The 20537-nt window shown below is 46.3% G+C and overlaps 1 long non-coding RNA gene across 1 annotated transcript in view; it reads left to right on the plus strand.

The window, feature by feature from the left end:
- Positions 1-8712, plus strand: part of LOC140485497 (uncharacterized) — a 30942-nt gene extending 22230 nt beyond the window's left edge. The window contains exons 2-3 of the long non-coding RNA XR_011962360.1: positions 4634-4770; positions 8588-8712. This is a non-coding gene — a long non-coding RNA (uncharacterized lncRNA). The remainder of the gene's footprint in view (positions 1-4633; positions 4771-8587) is intronic.
- Positions 8713-20537: the final 11825 nt, after the last annotated feature.

Below are 20537 nucleotides of genomic sequence, written 5' to 3' on the forward strand. Positions count from 1 at the left end.
GGTGGGTCTGGGTAGGATGCTCTTCAGAGTTTTGGAAGGGACTAGTTGGGCCGAATGGCCTGGTTGCACACGATGGCGATTCTATTCAGGTTATTGTCCAGCCCTGTCAACCATCCCCATCTCTTACACCTTGCCTTATCCCCAATATACTCCTTAACACTGTAATCTCCCCCAGACTCTAAAACACTCCTTGGCGATGTAACCTTCTCCAGTCCATACAAAGATCAATATGTCTGTCACCTCTTCCTGCTTTTAGAATCCTCCCTATAACTATTACCATTTGGTACAGCACTCCTAATTATTGTTCCCTCTTGAAACTCCCATAAACATTTGTATCTCTGAAAACTCATCTGGACTGTCTCAACTTCCCTTTGACAGTTACGTGCTGAGACCTGCTCTATATCAGTGAAGTAATTAAGTCTGGGTAACACTCACTGTTATAATCTCCCTCCACCCTTACAGCACTGAGGATCTGGAGAAGGTCTTTTCAACCCGAGAGCCATCTCTGTGTCTGTAATCTCCTCCACTCCCCATAATACATTCTCTCTGAGCTCCTCTGTAGTCCCTAACACTGTCTGTATCAGTGTAACCTTCTCCAGAAACACAACCTTCCCTATCTGTGTAAATCCCTACACCAGTCCCTATCCCTCTCAGCTCCGTCTAACAATACAACCCTCCATGTCTGTGTATTCTCCTTCAGTCCCTACTCACCTCCCTATCTGTGTAACCTTCTCCATCCATTTATGCTTCAGTCTCTTCAACTGTCCCTGTCAGTGTAACCTCTTCCAGACCTGAAAACTCTCCTCTTTTTGACTTACTCAGACCACACACCCCTCACTATCTATAACCTACTCCTGTCTGAGAAACCTACCTCCGCAAATTGCTCCAACTCTTCAACTATCCAGAAGGTCCTGCATCTCTTACATCCCTCCCTATCTACCAAATCTCTTCCAGTCCCTAAACACCATCAGTCTGTGGAGACCCGACCACCATCCCTATCAGTGTAATCCTCTCAGGTCTCTGCAGTAATCCTGATCTGTCGAACTCTCCCAATCCAGTCCCTACAAAACCCAATATCTATTTAACACCCTCCTGTCACTATCACCCCCATGTCAATGTAAGCTCCTCCTGTGTCTCCACCATCTACCCATCTCCATAACCTTGTCCAGCTCTTACACCACTATCTGTTTAAACGTCACCTTCTTCTAAACTTCCTCCTGTTTGTGCTATACTCCCTTATCTGTGAAACTGTCTCTGACCAAAATTGTTATCCCAGTCTCTGAAAATAAATCCAGATTCCACACCCTCCATTACCCCCAGAACCTAAGCCTTCCTACGTCTATAAACATCTCCAGTCACGACTCCCCTGCATATCTCTGTTTGTTCTTCCAGTCGATACAAACATCTTTATCTCTGTAATCTGCTCAGCTCCCTAAAACAGTCCCTGTCTGTGATCCAGCCCTGGCCTACCAACATCCTTATCCCTGTAAACTTCTCCATCCCTCCCAACCTCCCCATCTCCATGAACCCCTGTCAGCCCTACAGCTCTCCACATTTCTGTAACCTCCTGTGGCCCTATGGTCCTCCTTTCCTGTGAAACCACCTCCAGTCCCCACATCCCTCCCAATCTGGGTCCTCTGCTCCAGATCAGACCATTGCTGTCTCTGTAAACACCTGCACTCCTGACAACTCTTCCCATTTGTGTAACCTTGTTCAGACCCCATACTCTCCAGCTTCCTGAATCCTCTTCCTGCATTGCAACCAAAACCATGTTTGTGTAACAATCTCAAGTGCTTACACCTCCCCGACTCAGAAACCTCTTGCAGTCCTAACAAAGCACCTAAACTGTGAACACTCTCATTTCCTTACAATCCTCCCTCCCTCCCTCCCTCCTCAAATGCCTTCATCACCATGAAACCTCACAATTACTGAACCCTCCTTTTGGCACTGCAACCCTCCTAATGTCTGCAAAATCCTCCTGTCCTGATATTCCTCTCTATCTCTGTAACCCCCACCACCCTCCAGTGTCCTTCTGGGGAGCATGGGAGAGGAGAGAAGGTTTGTAGAGTTTGGACCATATTACGGAGTTAGAATTCTGGGAATTACAGATTTAGTTTTATGTCAGTGGTGTGCAGATTATTGGCGAGGACTCTAAAGACAGGATTTACGACTACTTGGAAAACCATAGTTACATTAGCCACAGTCAGTAAGGGTTTGTGAGGGGTCCGGTCATGCCTCCCAAACCTTATTGAATTCTTTGAGGATATGGCAGAATATGTTGATGGCTCATTCAGAAAAGAAGGAAAATTGGGATACAGGGAAATCTGTCTGTCCGGATACAGGATTGGATGGCCGAGAGAAGACAGAGAGTGGCAGCAGATGGACAGTATTGAGCCTGGAGCTCAGTGACCAGTGGGGTTCTGTAACAATCAGCTCTGGGACTCTGCTCTTTGTGATTTTTATAAATGACTTGGATGTGGATGTTGGAGAGTGGGTTAGTAAGTTTGCCAATAACATGAAGGTTGGTGGAGTGGTGGGGAATGTGGAGGGCTGTTGTAGGTTGCAATGGGACATTGACAGGACGCAGAGCTGGGCTGGAAGTGGCAGTTGAAGTCCAATCTGGAAAAGTGTGAAGTGATTCATCCTGGAAGGTCGAACCTGAATACAGAATACAGGGTGAAAGGCAGAATACTTGGCAGTGCGGAGGAACAGAGAGATCATGGGGTCCGTGTCCATAGATCCCTCAAAATCGCCACACACATTGGTAGGGTTGTTAAAAAGGCACATGTTGTGTTGGCTCCCCTTAGAAGGGGATTGACTGTAAGAGCCGTGAGGTTTTACTGCATCTTTATAGCGTCCTGGTGAGACCACACTTGGAATATTGTGTTCAGTTCTGGTCCCCTGTTTACAGGAAGGATGTGCACGATTTAGGGAGCGTACACAGGAGATTTACCAAGATGCTGCCTGGAATGGAGGGCAGTTCTTACAAAAAAAGGTGAGGGAGCTAAGGCTTTTTTCATTGGAGTGAAGTAGGGGGCGGGGCGACTTTGTGGAGGTGAACAAGATGATAAGAGGCACAGAGAGAGTGAATTGTCAAAGACTTTTCCTCCTTTGGCATAAATGGCTATTACAAGGGGGTGTAATTTTAAGGTGAATGGAGGATGGATAAGAGGATAGAGAATGGTAGATGGTTGGATGGACTGCCAAAGGTGGTAGTAAAATTAGGCACATCTGGGACATTTAATAGACTCTTGGACAGATACATGGATAATAGTAAAATGAAGGGTATGTAGTTTATTTTGATCTTACAGTTGGATAAAAGGTTGGCATGAAATCATGGTGGCCCTGGTGTCTAAATCTCTTTTATCTCTGTGTCACAAATCCATCGACCATATTGCAGCAACGTTTTCCGTTTAAAAAAAACATAATATATTTTCTTCCACAATTTTCCGTCACAAATCTATTTGCTGATGTACAATTTTAGATTAGATTACTTACAGTGTGGAAACAGGCCCTTCGGCCCAACAAGTCCACACCGACCCGCCGAAGCGCAACCCACCAATACCCCTACATTTACCCCTTACCTAACACTACGGACAATTTAGCGTGGCCAATTCACCTAACCTGCAACTTTTTGGACTGTGGGAGGAAACCGGAGCACCTGGAGGAAACCCACGCAGACATGGGGAGAATGTGCAAACTCCACACAGACAGTTGCCTGAGGCGGGAATTGAACCCGGGTGTCTGGTGCTGTGACGCAGCAGTGCTAGCCACTGTGCCCTCGTGCCGCCCTCAACGTAAAAATTTTAGTTAAACTCTGTCCCCTCCTGTTCCTTTCTGCTTGTCTTCAGTCACATTCCCATGCTGCTCCCATACTTCACCTTTCTTCTGTGGTTTTGGAAAGATCCTTTCACTTGAATCCTGTCCCTGCATCCTCTCTGTCAGTTTAATTCCCTGTCCATAAACCTACCAACATGATCGGCCAGGACGCTGCTCCCAGTACAGTTCCAGGGGGACCATCCTAATAGCTTATTTTTAAAAATCAGGTATGGGATGTGTGAATCTCTGGCTGACCAGCCTTTCTTGCCCAGTCCGAGAAGCCCTTGAACTGAGTGACTTGCTCGGCCATTTCAGAGGGTCATTGAGAGGCAAACCCTTTGCTTTGGGGATGTCGTGCAGACCACGTGAGGATGGGCAGATGTCCTTCTCGAAAGGACAAGTGTTTGGATTTGTTGTACATCAATAATGGTTTCATACTTATTTGTGGATTGTTAATTATTATTTTTAAAATTATTGCTTTCAAATGTCCCCTTTTCAGATGGCGGGATTCAATCCTGCCTCCCCTGAACATTAGCTGAGGTTTTGGATCCATTCTCTCGCAATACTCCCACTAGGCCATCACTTCACCTGCTCACTGGGTGCTCATCCCTGAGCACTGATACCAGGGCATCATGAAGCTAAACCCATTCTTCCGACACAATTGTGTGATCCTGACATTTTCCAGCAATCTGGGACGATTACTTAATATCGCTCCATTTTCCAGATCTCTGTGGGACTCTGTGCCATTCTCCATTTGTAACCTTCACTGCATCTGTTTAATTTCCCATTCTGTCTATTTCTCTGTCTCCTGTAGGTACTGAGGAAACTCCTGACTCAATAGCTTTCCCAGCTGCTGGGTGGATCGTCCATCACCTCATTGAATGCAGTTGGTCTGCCAGAGAGAGACAAAGGGAAAGGAGATCTGGAGCCTTCAATAAATCCTGTAGTGAGGTAAGGTCACCCACAGTGCACAGAGCAAGGAACAATGAGAGGGCTCCAAACATCTGTTAACACAACATGACAGATACAGTGCTGGAGCACAGTGCACACACACCCCAGGCTCAATCACCATCCCACTGTAAGTTCTGTTATATTAAAACTCACTACTCTACAACAGTGTATCTATGGCATGTCTTGTGGTCCGGTGTCTTCAATAATTTTTAATTCCTATAACAGATCCTATCGCTGTAACCTCCTCCCTTCCCGATAGTCCCTCCACATATTTGAATTGTGCTGCATTCCAGACTACCATCCTTATCCCAGTAACTTGGTTCAGTGCCTACAACATGCCTTATCTCGGTAGTCTCCTCCTCCAATAAGGTAAAAACATGGACTGCGGATGCTGGAAACCAGAGTCTAGATTAGAGTGGTGCTGGAAAAGCACGGCAGGTCAGGCAGCATCCGAGGAGCAGGAAAATCGACGTTTCAGGCAAAAGCCCTTCATCAGGAACAGAGGCCGGGAGCCTGCAGAGTGGGGAGATGAATAAGAGAGGGGGGTGGGGATGGGGAGAAAGTAGCATAGAGTACAATAGGTGAATGGGGTGGGGAAGAAGGTGATAGGTCAGAGAGGAGGGTGGAGGAAGGTAGCAAAGAGTACAATAGGTGAATAGGGGTGAGGATGGGGTGATAGGTCAGAGAGGAGGGTGGAATGGATAGGTGGGAAAGGAGATAGGCAATTAGGACAGGTCATGAGGGCGGTGCTGAGCTGGAAGGGCTGGAGGTGGGGTGAGATGGGGAAGGGGAAATGAGGAAACTGGTGAAGTCCACATTGATGCCCTGGGGTTGAAGTGTTCCGAGGCTGAAGGTGAGGCGTTCTTCCTCCAGGCGTCGGGTGGTGAGGAAGTGGCGGTGGAGGAAGCCCAGGACCTGCATGTCCTCGGCAGAGTGGGAGGGGGAGTTGAAATGTTGGGTCACAGGGCGGTGGGGTTGATTGGTGCAGGTGTACCAGAGATGTTCCCTAATGTGCTCTGCTAGGAGGTGTCCTGTCTCCCCAATGTAGAGGAGACCACATCGGGAGCAACGGATACAATAAATGATACTGGTGGATGTGCAGGTAAAACTTTGGATGTGGAAAGCTCCTTTAGGGCCTTGGATGGTGGTGAGGGGAGAGGTGTGGGCGCAGGTTTTGCAATTCCTGCAGTGGCAGGAGAAGGTGCCAGGAAGGAAGGTTGTTTTTTGGAGAGCGTGGAACTGATCAGGTAGTCACGGAGGGAATGGTCTTTGCGGAAGGTTTGTTGGGTGGAAGGTGAGCACCAGGGGCGTTCTGTCCTTGTTACAGTTGGAGGGGTGGGGTTTGAAGGTGGAGGTGCGGGATGTGGACGAGATGCGTTGGAGGGCATCTTTTACCACGTGGGAAGGGAAATTCTGATCTCTAAAGAAGGAGGCTATCTGGTGTGTTCTGTGGTGGAACTGGCCCTCCTGGGTGCAGGTACGGCAGAGGCGGAGGAATTGGGAATAGGGTTGGGAATTTTGCAGGCGGAATGGTGGGAAGATATGTAATCTAGGTAGCTGTGGGAGTCGGTAGGTTTGTAAAAAATGTCGGTGTCAAGTCGGTAGTCATTAATGGGGATTGAGAGGTCCAGGAAGAGGAGGGAGGTATCAGAGATGATCCAGGTAAATTTAATGTCAGGGTGGAATGTGTTGGTGAAGTTGATGAATTGCTCAAACTCCTCGAGGGAGCACGAGGTGGTGCCAATGCAGTCATCAATGTAGCGGAGGAAGACGTGGGGAGTGGTGCCATTGTAACTACGGAAGATGGACTGTTCTACGTAGCCAACAAAGAGACAGGCATAGCTGGGGCCCAAACGGGTGCCCATGGCTACCCCTTTGGTCTGGAGGAAGTGGCAGGATTTGAAGGAAAAATTGTTAAGGGTGAGGACAAGTTCAGCCAAACAAATGAGAGTGTCAGTGGAAGGGTACTGTTGTGGACGTCGGGAGATGAAGAAACTGAGGGCTTGGAGGTCCTGGTCATGGTGGATGGAGGTGTAGAGGGATTGGATATCCATTGTGAAGATGAGGCGTTGGGGGCTGGGGAAACGGAAGTCTTTGAGGAGTAGAGGGTGTGGGTGGTGTCTCGAATGAATGTGGGTAGTTCCTGGACTGGGGGATAGAACAATGTCAAGGTAGGCAGACATGAGTTCGGTGGGGTAGGAGCATGCTGAGACAATGGGTCGGCCAGGGTGGTCAGGCTTGTGGATCTTGGGAAGGAGATAGAACCGGGCAGTGTGGATCCCGGACAATGAGGTTGGAAGCTGTGGGTGGGAGATCTCCTCCTGAGGTGATGAGGTTCTGTATGGTCTGGGAGTTGACGGTTTGGTGATGGGTGGTGGGTCATGGTAGAGGGGGTGGTAGGAGGAGGTGTCTTTGAGTTGGCATCATGGCTTCAGTCAGTGCACCAGACTCCCACTGCACCCCCTTTATCTGCTGGTTTGATGGTGAGGTCGCGACTGGAGCAGAGGAAGTGGAGGGCTGCACGTTGTTAGGGTGAGAGGTTGGAGTGGGGGAGGGGGGAGATAGGTTGAGGCGGTTAATGTCTCGGTGGAAGTTGGAAATGAAGAAATCGAAGACAGGTAATAGGCCAGCGCGGGGTGTCCAGGTGGATGGAGTGTATTGGAGGCCGGCAAAGGGATCCTCAGAAAATAGGTGGGAGTCTTCATTGTAAAAGTAAGCTCTGATGCCGAGGTGGTGGAAGAAGTGTTCGATGTCACGGCGTGTATTAAATTCATTGATGTGTGGACGGAGGGGGATAAAGGTGAGGCCTTTGCTGAGGACTGATCATTCGTCCTCAGTGACGGGGAGGTCAGGGGGAATGGTGAAAACTCAGCAGGACTGGGAGCTGGGACCAGGCGTAGGTGTGGAGCTGGGGGAGGCGACGGAGCCTGTAACTGGAGTAGGTGTGGTGTTAGGGGGAATGGGGATGGAGTCATGAGCAGGGGTGGTGTTCCCCTAAGGGTTCTGGGGGCAGGGATGGTGATGGTGGGACCTGGGGTGGTGCCAGCAGAATGCAGATGAGTGGCGTTGGTGGGGGCGGAAGTGGTGGCAAACACGGCAGGGGGGGGGGGTGGGGGTATGGAAGTCACTGAGTGTGTGACATCAGCGATGATGTGAGGGGCGGAAGTGATGTCACTTGTGGTGTATGAGGAATTGTGAGGGGCAGAAATGGCATTTATTATATTTTAACCAATAATTTCCTGTCACAAATCTATTTGACAATGTCGTATTTTAATTAAACTCAGTCCCTTACTGTTTCTTTCTTTTGGTCTTCATTCACATCTCCATGGTGTTCCAATATTTCAACCTTTCTCTTTGGACTTGGGAATTTCAATTCACCTCAGACCTGTCCCCCCCCCTCATCTGTGTCCATTTATATCACACTGCATAATCCTGGTACCAGAGGAGCCTATCCCAATAAAATAGCTCAGTCCTCCCTGAGTACTGGTAGCAGTGCTCACTGGTCAGAACCACTTCTGATGATACCATTGTGTGATCCTGATACATTCCTGCACTCTGGTGATATCACTGTCTCTCTCCATGTGATATCCCTCACTGTGTGGGTCTAATTGCTGCCTCTGTCAGTGTCTCTCGCTCTTGCAGCTACTCCAGATCCTGAGCCAACAGCATTCTCCACTCCAGAGGGAAGCAACTGCACAGGCCATGGATGGAGACTGGGAATGTCCAGATCTCTGTGGGACTCAGTGCCATTCTCCATGTGTAACCTTCATTGCATTCGTCTAATTTCCCATTCTGTCCACTTCTCTGTCTTCTGTAGGTATTCCTGATGTCCCTGACTCAGCAGAATTTCCAATTCCTGTCTCGTCCATCACCACATTGAAGACAGTTGGTCAGCCAGATAGACGGAGAGGGAGATCTGGAGCCTTCAGTAAATCCTGCAGCCGGTAAGATCACTCACAGTAAACAGCACAGGGAGGAGTTAGTGGACTTTAATTCAGACCCTGAGGGCATGATGTAGGAACAATGCTGGGCAAGGAACATGAGAAAATTCTCAGGCTTCATTATCACCATCTTGTCTGTAAATTCATTGTTCACACAACCCTCCCTGTGTTTGTCAGTTTCTCCATTGTCTGTTTCATCGATACCACTTCCCCTATCTCGATCAGCCCTAACAATCCTGCCTATCCCTGTAAGCTCCTCCTACCACTACGACTCTCCAAGTTTCTGCTTTTGCCTTGAATCCCGGGTTCTGTCACATCTCTCCTTAACTGAAGAAAAACAACTCCTCAGTTCCTTAAACAATCCTGGTCAGTGTAGTCTTTTCCAGACCTGAAAAACCTCCCTGTCATTGTGACTTTTTTGAACTCCTACGACCTTCATGATCTCTGTAACCTTCCCCGTCATGACCACAAAAAAGCTCTGTACCTTCTTAACCTCCTCCAGCTGGTAGACTCCTCCTTGTCTCTGGGCACAAAGCAGAGTGATCCTGCTTCTCTCATAAATTAGTTTCTGCATTTCTAATGATGACTATGAACTCTTCCTGTTTCTAAAATGTACTCAGTCTCTGTAAACTCTGCTGGTCCCGAATGATGTAATTTCATTTGGTAACTACAAACCATTATACCTTTAATCTCCTCCAGACGCGACCACACAGTTTATTTCTATAACCTCTATGAGTGATAGAGTCATAGAGATGTACAAGCACGGAAACAGACCCTTCGGTCCAACCCGTCCATGCCAACCAGATATCCCAACCCAATCTAGTCCCACCTGCCAGCACCCGGCCCATATCCCTTCCCATTCATATACCCATCCAAATGCCTCTTAAATGTTGCAATTGTACCATCCTCCACCACATCCTCTGGCAGCTCATTCCATACACATACCGCCCTCTGCGTGAAAATGTTGCCCCTCAGGTCTCTTTTATATCTTTCCCCTCTCACCCTAAACCTATGCCCTCGAGTTCTGCACTCCCTGATCCCAGGGAAAAGACTTTGTCTATTTATCCTATCCTATCCATGCCCCTCATAATTTTGTAAACCTCTGTAAGGTCACCCCTCAGCCCCCGAAGCTCCAGGGAAAACCGCCCCAGCCTGTTCAGCCTCTCTCTGTAGCTCAAATCCTCCAATCCTGGCAACATCCTTGTAAATCTTTTCTGAACCATTTCAACTTTCATAACAATTCTTCCGATAGGAAGGAGACCAGAATTGCACAAAATATTCCAACAGTGGCCAAACCAATGTCCTGTACAGCCGCAACATGACCTCCCATCTCCTGTACTCAATACTCTGACCAATAAAGGAAAGCATACCAAATGCCACCTTCACTATCCTATCTACCTGCGACTCCACTTTCAAGGAGCTATGAACTTGCACTCCAAGGTCTCTTTGGTCAGCAACACTCCCTCGGACCTTACCATTACATGTATAAGTCCTGCTAAGACTTGCTTTCCCAAAATGCAGCACCTCGCATTTATCTGAATTAAACTCCATCTGCCAGTTAGCCCATTGGCCCATCTGTTGTAACCCTCCTCGCTGTCCACTACACCTCCAATTTTGGTGTCATCTGTAAACTTACTAACTATACCTCTTATGCTGTCATCCAAATCATTTCTGTAAATGACAAAAAGTAGAGAGCCCAGCACTGATCCTTGTGGCACTCCACTGGTCACAGGCCTCCAGTCTGAAAAACAACCCTCCACCACCACTCTCTGTCTTTTACCTTTGAGCCAGTTCTGTATCCAAATGGCTAGTTCTCCCTGTATTCCATGAGTTCTAACCTTGCTCATCAACCTCCCATGGGGAACCTTGTCGAATGCCTCACTGAAGTCAACATAGATCACATCTATCACTCTGCCCTCCTCAATATTCTTTGTTACTTCTTCAAAAAACTCAATCAAGTTTATGAGACATGATTTCCCACGCACAAAGCCCTGTCGACTATTCCTAATCAGTCCTTGCCTTTCCAAATACATGTGCATCTTGTCCCTCAGGATTCCCTCCAACAACTTGCCCACCACTGAGTTCAGGCTCACCAGTCTCTCGTTCCCTGGCTTGTCTTTACCACCCTTCTTAAACAGTGGCACCACTTTTGCCAACCTCCAGTCTTCTGGCACCTCACCTGTGACTATCAATGATACAAATACCTCAGCAAGAGGCCCAGCAATCACTTCTCTAGCTTCCCACAGAGTTCTCGGGTACGCCTGATCAGGTCCTGGGGATTTATCCACCTTTAACCGTTTCAAGACATCCAGTACTTTCTCCTCTGTAATCTGGACGTTTTGCAAGATGTCACCATCTATTTCCCTACAGTCAATATCTTCCATATCCTTTTTCACAGTAAATACTGATGCAAAATATTCATTTAATATCTCCCCCATCATCTGTGACTCCACACAAAGGCCGCCTTGCTGATCTTTGTGGGGCCCTATTCTCTCCCTAGTTACTCTTTTTTCCTTAATATATTTGTAAAACCCTTTGCATTCTCCTTAATTCTATTTGTCAGACCTATCTCATGTCTGCGTTTTGCCCTTCTGATTTCCCTCTTAAGTATACTCCTACTTCCTTTATACCCTTCTAAGGATTCACTCGATCTATCCTGTCTATACCTGACATATGCTTCCTTCTTTTTCTGAACCAGACACTCAATTTCTTTAGTTATCCAGAATTCCCAATACTTGTCAACCTTCCCTTTCACCCTGACAGGAATATACTTTCTCTGGACTCTTGTTATCACATTTCTGAAGGCTTCCCATTTTCCAGCCATCCCTTTAGCTGCGAACATCTGCCTCCAATCAGCTTTCAAAAGATCTTGCCTAATACTGTCAAAATTAGCCTTTCACCAATTTGGAACATCAACTTTTAGATCTGGTCTATCCTTTTCCATCACTATTTTAAAACAAATAGAATTATGGTCGCTGGCCCCAAAGTGCTCCCCCACTGACACCTCACTCACCTGCCCTGCCTTATTTCCTAACAGTAGGTCAGGTTTTGCACCTTCTCTAGTAGGTACATCCACATACTGAATCAGAAAATTGTCTTGTACACACTTAAGAAATTCCTCGCCATCTAAAGCTTTAACACTATGTCAGTCCCAGTCAATGTTTGGAAAGTTAAAATCCCCTACTATACCTACCCTCCTATTCTTACAGATAGCTGAGATCTCCTTACAAGTTTGTTTGGCAATTTCCCTTTGACTATTGGGGGGGTATGTAATACAATCCTAATAAGGTGATCATCCCTTTCTTATTTCTCAGTTCCACCCAAATAACTTCCCTGGATGTATTTCTGGGAATATCCTCCCTCAGCACAGCTGTAATGCTATCCCTTATCAAAAATGTAATTCCCTCTCCTCTTTTGCCTCCCTTTCTATCCTTCCTGTAGCATTTGTATCCTATAACATAACGCTGCCAGCCCTGCCCATCCCTGAGCGATGTTTCTGAAATTGCTATGAGATCCCAATCCCATGTTCCTAACCATGCCCTGAGTTAATCTGCCTTCCCTGTTCGGCCCCTTGCATTGAAATAAATGCAGTTTAATGTATTAGTCTTACCTTGTCCCTGTCTGTCCTGACTGTTTGACTCCCTTCTGTTCTCAGCTGGACCCGTCTCAGATCGAGCTCCCAAAATCCTCCCTGTGATTGTTACCACGGCCCATCCCTGCATTCTCCAAATCCCTGTAAATTCCTCCCATTCCTCAAACTTGCCCTGTATCTGTCACCTGTCCCAGCTTCCACAACCCTCCCTATCTCTGTAAGACACCACCACACCCCACACCCCTGTCCCAGTTACTACAGCCCGCTGTATCACTAAATGCCAGTAGTCACTATAATATCAGAGTAAGGTGTGAAAGCAGGAATACTGTACTGGGGTAATGATCAGTCGTGATCATATTGAATGGTGGGACTGACTCTGTGGTCAAATGGCTGATACCTGCTTTTCTTTCCTGTGCTTCTCTATAAACTTACTATCTATATAACCTCCTTCAGTCCCCACAGCCCTCCCTCTCTCCATAAACTCCTTTAGTCCCCACGACTCTTCCTATCCATGTAATCTGAATCATTCCCCACAAACCTCCCCAACTCCATAACCTCCAAAAGGCCCCACGACCCTCCCTATCTCCATAATCTCATCCTGACCCAACAACCCTCCCATTCAGAGTAACCTCCTTCAATCCCCATGATCCTCCTGATCTGTGCAACCTCCTTCAGGCCCAACAGCCCTGCAGATCTCTTTGGACCCTTTCAGCCCCCACAGCACTCCCTATCTCCATAAAGTTCTTCAGTCACCACTGCACTCTCTGTATCCATAATCTCATACAGTCCCCACATCACTCCCTATCTCCATAATGTCCTTCAATCCCCACGACCCTCCTTATTTCCAAAACATCTATTACCTGTTGAACCTGTAAGCTACCTTTTTCAGATTGATAAACACGAACTCCCATAACCCTTTCTGCTGCCAGTCTGAAAGCAAACAATGTTAACCTGACAGTAGGTCGGGAGCTGAAATATGTTTGAAAGGATATGTCAATGAACAATAACTGGACCCTTATAAATGCTTTTAAGAAAAAGAGAATGTGTTTTTGAATCTGTTGGATTTTATTTTTATTGGTGAGAATATAAATGGTAGAATAGATACGGGTGTAGGGGTGGTTGTACCGAGGATACGGTTCATTTGAATTTTCAGAAACCTTTATACAAGTTTCAATAAGGGCTAAAGAGTATCATTGGTAGAGAATAGGGCACCTTAACTGTCAGGAGGTGGGTGAGATATTAGACAAAATAGTGTTGTCAATATTTACTGTGGAGAAAGACATGGAAGCTCGGGAACGTGGGGAAATAAATAGTGATGTCTTGGAAAGAATCCTCAACAGAGAAGAGAAAGTGCTGGAATCTTAAAACAAATAAAGGTAGATCAATCCTCAGTCGCTTATTAGGTCGATCCTAGAATATTGTGGGATTCTGGGGAAGAGATTGCAGTATCCCTTACAGAGATATTTATATTATCAACAGACACAATGAGTTACCTGAAGACTGGAGGGTGGCTGATGCTGTTCCATCATTTAAAGGCTGCAGGGAGCAGCCAGGAAATCACAGCCCAGTGAGCCCAGTGCTGGGTAAGTTGTTGGAGGAGATTCTGAGAGAAAGGAGCTACATAAATTTGGAAAGGCAAGGGCTGATTAGAGATAGTCAGCATGGCTTTGTGTGTGGAAAACCATGTTTCACAAATCGGATTGACTCTTCGAGGAGTTGGCTAAGAAATAGATGAAGGCAGAGCACTCAGCATTGTCTCCATGAACTTCAGCAAAGCATTTGATAATTTTCCAAGGGATGTAGAACATCTAGTCAAGAGTAAGAAGGAAGCTTTCTTACTCTTTGAGGAACCAAGGATCAGAAGCAGGGCTCTAGAGAGTTACATGGGGCAGCACGGTGGCTCAGTGGTTAGCACTGCTGCCTCACAGCACTAGGGACGCGATTTCAATTCCAGCCCCAGGCGACTGTCTGTGTGGAGTTTGCACATTCTCTCCATGTCTGTGTGGGTTTCCGACAGGTGCTCCGGTTTCCACCCACAACCCAAAGATGTGCAGGTTAGGTGAATCAGCCATGCGTTGTTCAAGAAAGGGAATAGAGATAATCCTGGGAATCACAGACCTGTCAGTCTCCTGTCTGTGATGTGCAGATTGTTGGAGAGGTCTCTGGGAGACAGGATTTATGATTCCTTGGAAAACCATAGTTTGATTAGAGGAAGTCATCATGACTTTGTAAGGGACAGGTCCTGCCTCACAAATCTTATTGAATCCTTTGAGAATGTGGCAAAACACATTTACGGCTCATTGAGAAAGTACAGAGCATGGGATACAGGGAAACCTGCCTGTCTGGATACAGAATTCCTGGCCCATAGAAGACAGAGGATGATGACAGATGGAAATCATTCAGCCTGGAGCTCAGTGACCAGTGGTTTGCTGCAGGGAGAGGTCAAAAAATCTCTGCTCTTTGTGATTTTATGAATGACTTGGATGTGTGAGTGGAAGAGTGGGTAAGTAAGTTTGCCAATGACACGAAGGTTGGTGGAATGGTGAATAGTGTGGATGTCTGCTGGAGGTTGCAATGGGACATTGACAGGATGTAGATCTGGGCTGAGAAGTGGCAGATGAAGTCAAGTCTGGAAAAGTGTGAAGTGCTCCATTTTAGAAGGTGAGACTTGAATGCAGAATACAGGGGTAAAGGCAGAATGCTGAATAGTGTGGAGGAACAGATGGATCTTGGATTTCATGGCCAGAGATCCATCAAATGTGCCACCAAGCTGATAGTATTGTTAAGAAAGAATATGTTGTATTGGCTTTCATTAGCTGGGGGATTGAGTTTTAAAGCCATGAGGTTATGCTGCAGCTCTGTACAGCCCTGTTTAGATCCCAATTAGAATATTGTGTTCAGTTTTGGTCCCTTCATTACAGGAAGGATGTGGAAGCTTTAGAGAGGGTAAAGAGGTGATTTACCAGGATGCTACCTGGACTGGAGGGCATGTCTTATGAAGAAAGGTTGAGGGAGCTAAGGATTTTCTCATTGGAGTGAAGAAGAGTGTGGTGTGATTTGGTAGAGGTGAACAAGATGGTGTGAGGCAAAGATAGAGTGAACAGTGAGAGACCTCTTTATCCCATGGCATACATGGTACAAGGGGGCATAATTGTAAGGTGATTGGAGGATGGGTAAGGGGAGATTTCAGATGTAGGTTCTTCACACAGAGAGTGGTGGGTGGGTGTAACGGGACATTTTAACAGACTCTTGGATGGGCAAAATGAAGGGTAGTAAGTTAGTTTGATCTTACAGTCGGGTAAAAGATGGGCATGGCATCATGGCCGAAGGGTCTTGTGCTGTACTGTTCTGTGTTCTACATTCTGTATGGTAAACTGGGTAATAAACTCCGATCAATGTAAAAGGATATGGCATTCAGGAGGAGCTAGTCAACTGGATACCAAATTGGGCTTGATGGTAGGAGACAGAGGGTGATGGGAGACATGTTGCCTTTCTGATTGGAGACATGTGACCAGTGGTGGAGTGGGCCCCCTGTTGTTTGTCATTTGGATAAATGGTTTGGATGGGAATATTGGTTTTGTGGTAAGTTTTTTGAGTGACACTGAAATTGTTGGTAAAGTGGACAGTGAAGAAAGTTATCTATGATACAATAGGACGAATAGTACACTGGGATAATGGGCTGAAGAATCGCATATTAAAGTTTAATTAGATAAATGTGAGGTGTTCCATTTTGGTGAAACAAACCAGGGTGGGGCCTGTACAGTTAATGTTCGGGCCCTGGGTAGTGTTGTCAGTCAGAGACACAGGGATGCAGGTAGACAGTTCTTTGTAAGTGGTGTCACAGGTAGACAGGTTGGTGAAGCAGGCGTTTGGGATGGTTACCTTCTATGGGCAGAGCATTGAGAGTAGAAGTTGGGATGTCATGTTGTGGCTGTACAGGACATTGATGAGGCCACCATAAAAGCATTGTTGACCAGTAGGAAGTACTCATCTGGCTCACTTACGTCCTTTAGAGAAGAACATCTGACATTCTAACCTGGTCTGGCCTGCACGTGACACCAGACCCACAGCAATATGGCTGACTCTGTGCTATACTCTGGGTAATTAGCAGTGGGGCAAAGAATGTTGGTCAAATCAGTGACATTCTCATTCCATGAATGAATAAATAATAATACATATATCACTCCCTATCTCTGCAAACACCTCCAGCTGCAGCAATCTGTAATAGCTTTGTAACACCGTTCAGGCCCTGACCACTCTCTGTAACTCTCTCACCACCTCCAGCACCTTCACCTCTCCATGTTCGTATCGTGTCAATAAACCTTGGCAACGATTCCCCTTCCCATTGCCCCCCTCCTGCTAGCAGACCCATTGCAATTCCATTAAAACTTACTCTACAACTCTCTCTCACTTCAGGATTTTAAGTACTTTGTGGTGATCTTCACAGCCTCATAATCGAATATGATCCATTTTGTCCTGAGTGAGGGACTGGTGGGGATTTCTTGCTGAGTTTTTATCTGTTTCAGTGGAATGTCCTTTTGTTGCTATAAATTCTGTACCTTAGGATTGTGCTCCACAACCACCTGATGAAGAAGCAGTGTTCTGAAATCTAGTGCTTTCAAATAAACTGGTTGGACTGGAACCGAGTGTCGGGTGATTTTTAACTTAGTACACCCCCAGTCCGACACCGGCACCTCCACATTATGATTCTAATCGATTGGGTGAGTCTGTTTGAAGGAAAAGGAACAACTGGCAAATGGGAGGCTTTTCAAAGTGTGATCTCCAGAATCCAGGACCAGTATGACCCATTGGGTTAAAGGGAAAAGCTGGCAGGATTAGGGATCCTTGGCTGATGAGAGATAATAAGGCTCTGGTCTTGAAATGAAGGCCGCATACATTGGGTTTACGATTTCCGTATCTACATATTCTTAAAGACACGATCAATCTGTGGAGACCCTACAATCCTCTCAGTCCCTGTAACACTCCCAATCTGCAGAAGTCATTCCAATGTCTGTGACTCTTTCAATACAGTTCCTACAAGACCCACTATCTATGTGATATCTTTTCATTGCCAGCACCCACCCTGTCAATGTAAGCTCCTCCAGTGTCTCCATCCATCTACTCATTTCCACAATCTTCTCCAGCTCTTCCATGTGTACACATCACCCTCCCCTCCAACCCTTCCCACTCTGACCAAACTGGAGGAGGTTACTAATGCTTCCTAATCTGTGAAACTGTCTCCAACCAAAATTGCTGTCTTTATCACTTGGAGAATCTGTCTGATTCCGCACCCTCTTTATCTAAATAACCTGCAGAACCTAAGCCTTCCTGTGTCTATAAACCTCTTCAGTCACGACTACCCTCCATACGTCTATTTGTTTTTCCAATCTGTACAACCCACTTTATCTCTGTTATCAGCTCCATTCACCTGAAACATTCCTGTCTGTGTAAAACACCCCATCCGACCAACATTCTTATCCCTGTAAACTGTTCCATTCCTCCCAACCTCCCCATCTCCATGAACTCCTGTCGGCCCGACAGCTCTCCACATTTCTGTAACCTCCTGTGGCTCTATGCTCCTCCCTCCCTGTGAAAGCCCCTCCAGTCCCCACAATTCTCCCAGTCTGGGTCATCTGCTCCAGATCAGACCATTGCTGCCTCTGTTACCTCATACAACTTTAGCAACGCCTCCTATTTGTGTCACTTTATTCAGATCACATCCTCTCCCGCTTCCGGAAACCTCTTGCTGCCATCATAACCCTTGCTATTTAGAACATGGAATAGCACATTCCAGTTAAGCCCTTCCGCCCTCAATATTGTGCTGACCTTTTATCCTACTCTAAAGATGAAACAAACCTACATACCTTACATATTACTATCATTGATGTGCCTATTCAAGAGTTTTTTAGATGTCTGGAATGTGTCTGAATCTACTACCACGGCTGGCAGTCCATTCCACGCACCCACCACACTCTGTGTAACTAACGTACCAGTCCCTTCCATGCCGACAGGACATCCCAACCCAATCTAGTCCTACATGCCAACACCTGGCCCATATCCCTCTGATATCTAAGCTAAACCTTCCGCCAATTCCCTTAAACTTATGTCCCCTTGTGATAGCCATTTTGCCGTGGGAAGTAGTCTCTCGTTATCCACTCTATTTATGCCTCTCATTCCCTTGTAAACCTCTAACAAGTCACCATTCTTCCTCCGTCACTCTGATCAGAAAAGCCCTAGCTTCCACAATCTACCTTCTATGGGCATGCCCTCCAGTCCAGGCAGCATCCTGCTAAATCTCCTCTGCACTGTCTTTAAAGCTTCCACATCCTCCCTACAATGAAGTGAACAGAACTGTTCACAATATTTGAAGTGTGGTCTAACTGGGGTTCTGTAGAGCTGCAGCAAAGTCTCACATCTGTTAAATTCAATCCCCCTGCTAATGAAAGCCAACACACCATTCGCCTTCTTAACAGCCTGTCAACTTGGGTGGTAACCTGAGAGACACAGGATCCCTTTGTTCCTGCACGCTGCTAAGAATCCTGTCTTTAACTACGTAAAGGTTTTCTGCAGAATACTCCAATCTAAAACTATCCCTATCTTTGTAAGTTCCTCCAGTCCCTACAACACTCATAAACTGTGAAACCTCCTCAAGTCCATATATTCCTAATGTCTGCAAAATCCTCCCGTCCTGATGTCCCTCCATACCTCTGTAACCCCCACCATCCTCCAGTGCTCTTCTGGGGAACATTGCAGAGGAAGGAGGAGTTGGAGAGTCTGGGCCATGTTCCGAGGTATGAAGGGCTGCAGAACCTGGATGATGGTACAAATGTCGGAAAGGACGTGGGACTTGCAGAAAGTTAGAGGTTCCTGGATTCATTCAACCTGCAGGATGGGACAGGGGATGGCTTGTGGAACCTGGAGGATATTATTATTTGAACCACAGGTAATTTTTGATTGGACTATTCAGTCAATCTTACAGTCATAGAGATGTACAGCATGGAAACAGACCCTTCATTCCAAACCAGCCATGCCGACAGGGTATTCCAACCCAATCTAGTCCCACCTGCCAGTACCTGGCCTATCTCCCTCCAAATCCTTTCTAATCATATATCCATCCAAATGCTTCTTAAATGTTGCAATTGTACCATCTGTAAGATTGGCTGAAAGATCCAATCAAACATTACCTGTGGTTCAAATCATAACATCCTCCAGGTTCCACAACCCATTCATAAACTGGTAGGCAGAGCCAGTGAAGTATTTGCAGCGCTGTCTGATGAATGGTCGAGAGATAATGCACATCAAACAGGCTGTTTTAAGTGCTTATGGATTGCTTATGAAAGGGAAGCCACTACAATTCCCTTTACTGTGCCATCGCTATCTGTCAAAGCTCCTTCAGGTCTATATCCTCCAAATTGTTGAAACCTGCTCTCACCATTGAAACTCCCATTATTTCCTAACATTGTTGAGTCTCTAAAAGCTTCCCTATCAGGTTAATCTCCTCCACTGCATACAACACTCCTAGCATGTGTAATGTCTTCAATTCCTTCAGTTCCTATATACCTATGTATAGGTGTGCCTGCTTTGTGGCCATTGTATCCTCATTTATATCTGCAAAAGGCTCTGCTCACTATACCACATCCTATGCTCATAAGTGAATCTGGTCTCTCACAAGACTCTCTATCACTCTCTCCTCCAGTCTCTCCAAGCTTCCCTATCCCTGTCGTATCTTGCAGCATGCACACCACTCACCTTCTCTGACATACCTTCCAGTGCATAAATTCATCTCTCCTTCTAACTGTATCCAGTCTACAACTTCATCCCTGTCCGTGCAACATCCTCCAGTCCACACACTCCTCTCTATTGCGTTACCATTCTCCAGCTTATATCATCTTCCATGTGCTTGCACATTCTCCAGTCCATACTACCCACCCTTTCCCTATAATATTCTCCAGTCCATACCATCCTCCCTCTCACCGTGATTTTCTCCAGATCCCACAATTGTTGTTAAATGTACGACATCCTGGAATCATGTGAATGTTTCTACACCCTGATCAACATAGTCCATGTAACGATCCACCGACCTACACACATCCCTATCTCTGGAATCTAATCAAAGACGCTTTATCTCTCTAACTTCCTCCAAACAATAAAATGTTTTCTCCAACGAACATTCTGTAGCAACTGTAACTATGTTTAACACTGCAACATTGTTGCGCTACCAAACATCTCTCCCA

Source organism: Chiloscyllium punctatum, chromosome 14 (genome assembly GCF_047496795.1).
Source record: "Chiloscyllium punctatum isolate Juve2018m chromosome 14, sChiPun1.3, whole genome shotgun sequence".
Taxonomy (NCBI): Eukaryota; Metazoa; Chordata; class Chondrichthyes; order Orectolobiformes; family Hemiscylliidae; genus Chiloscyllium; species Chiloscyllium punctatum.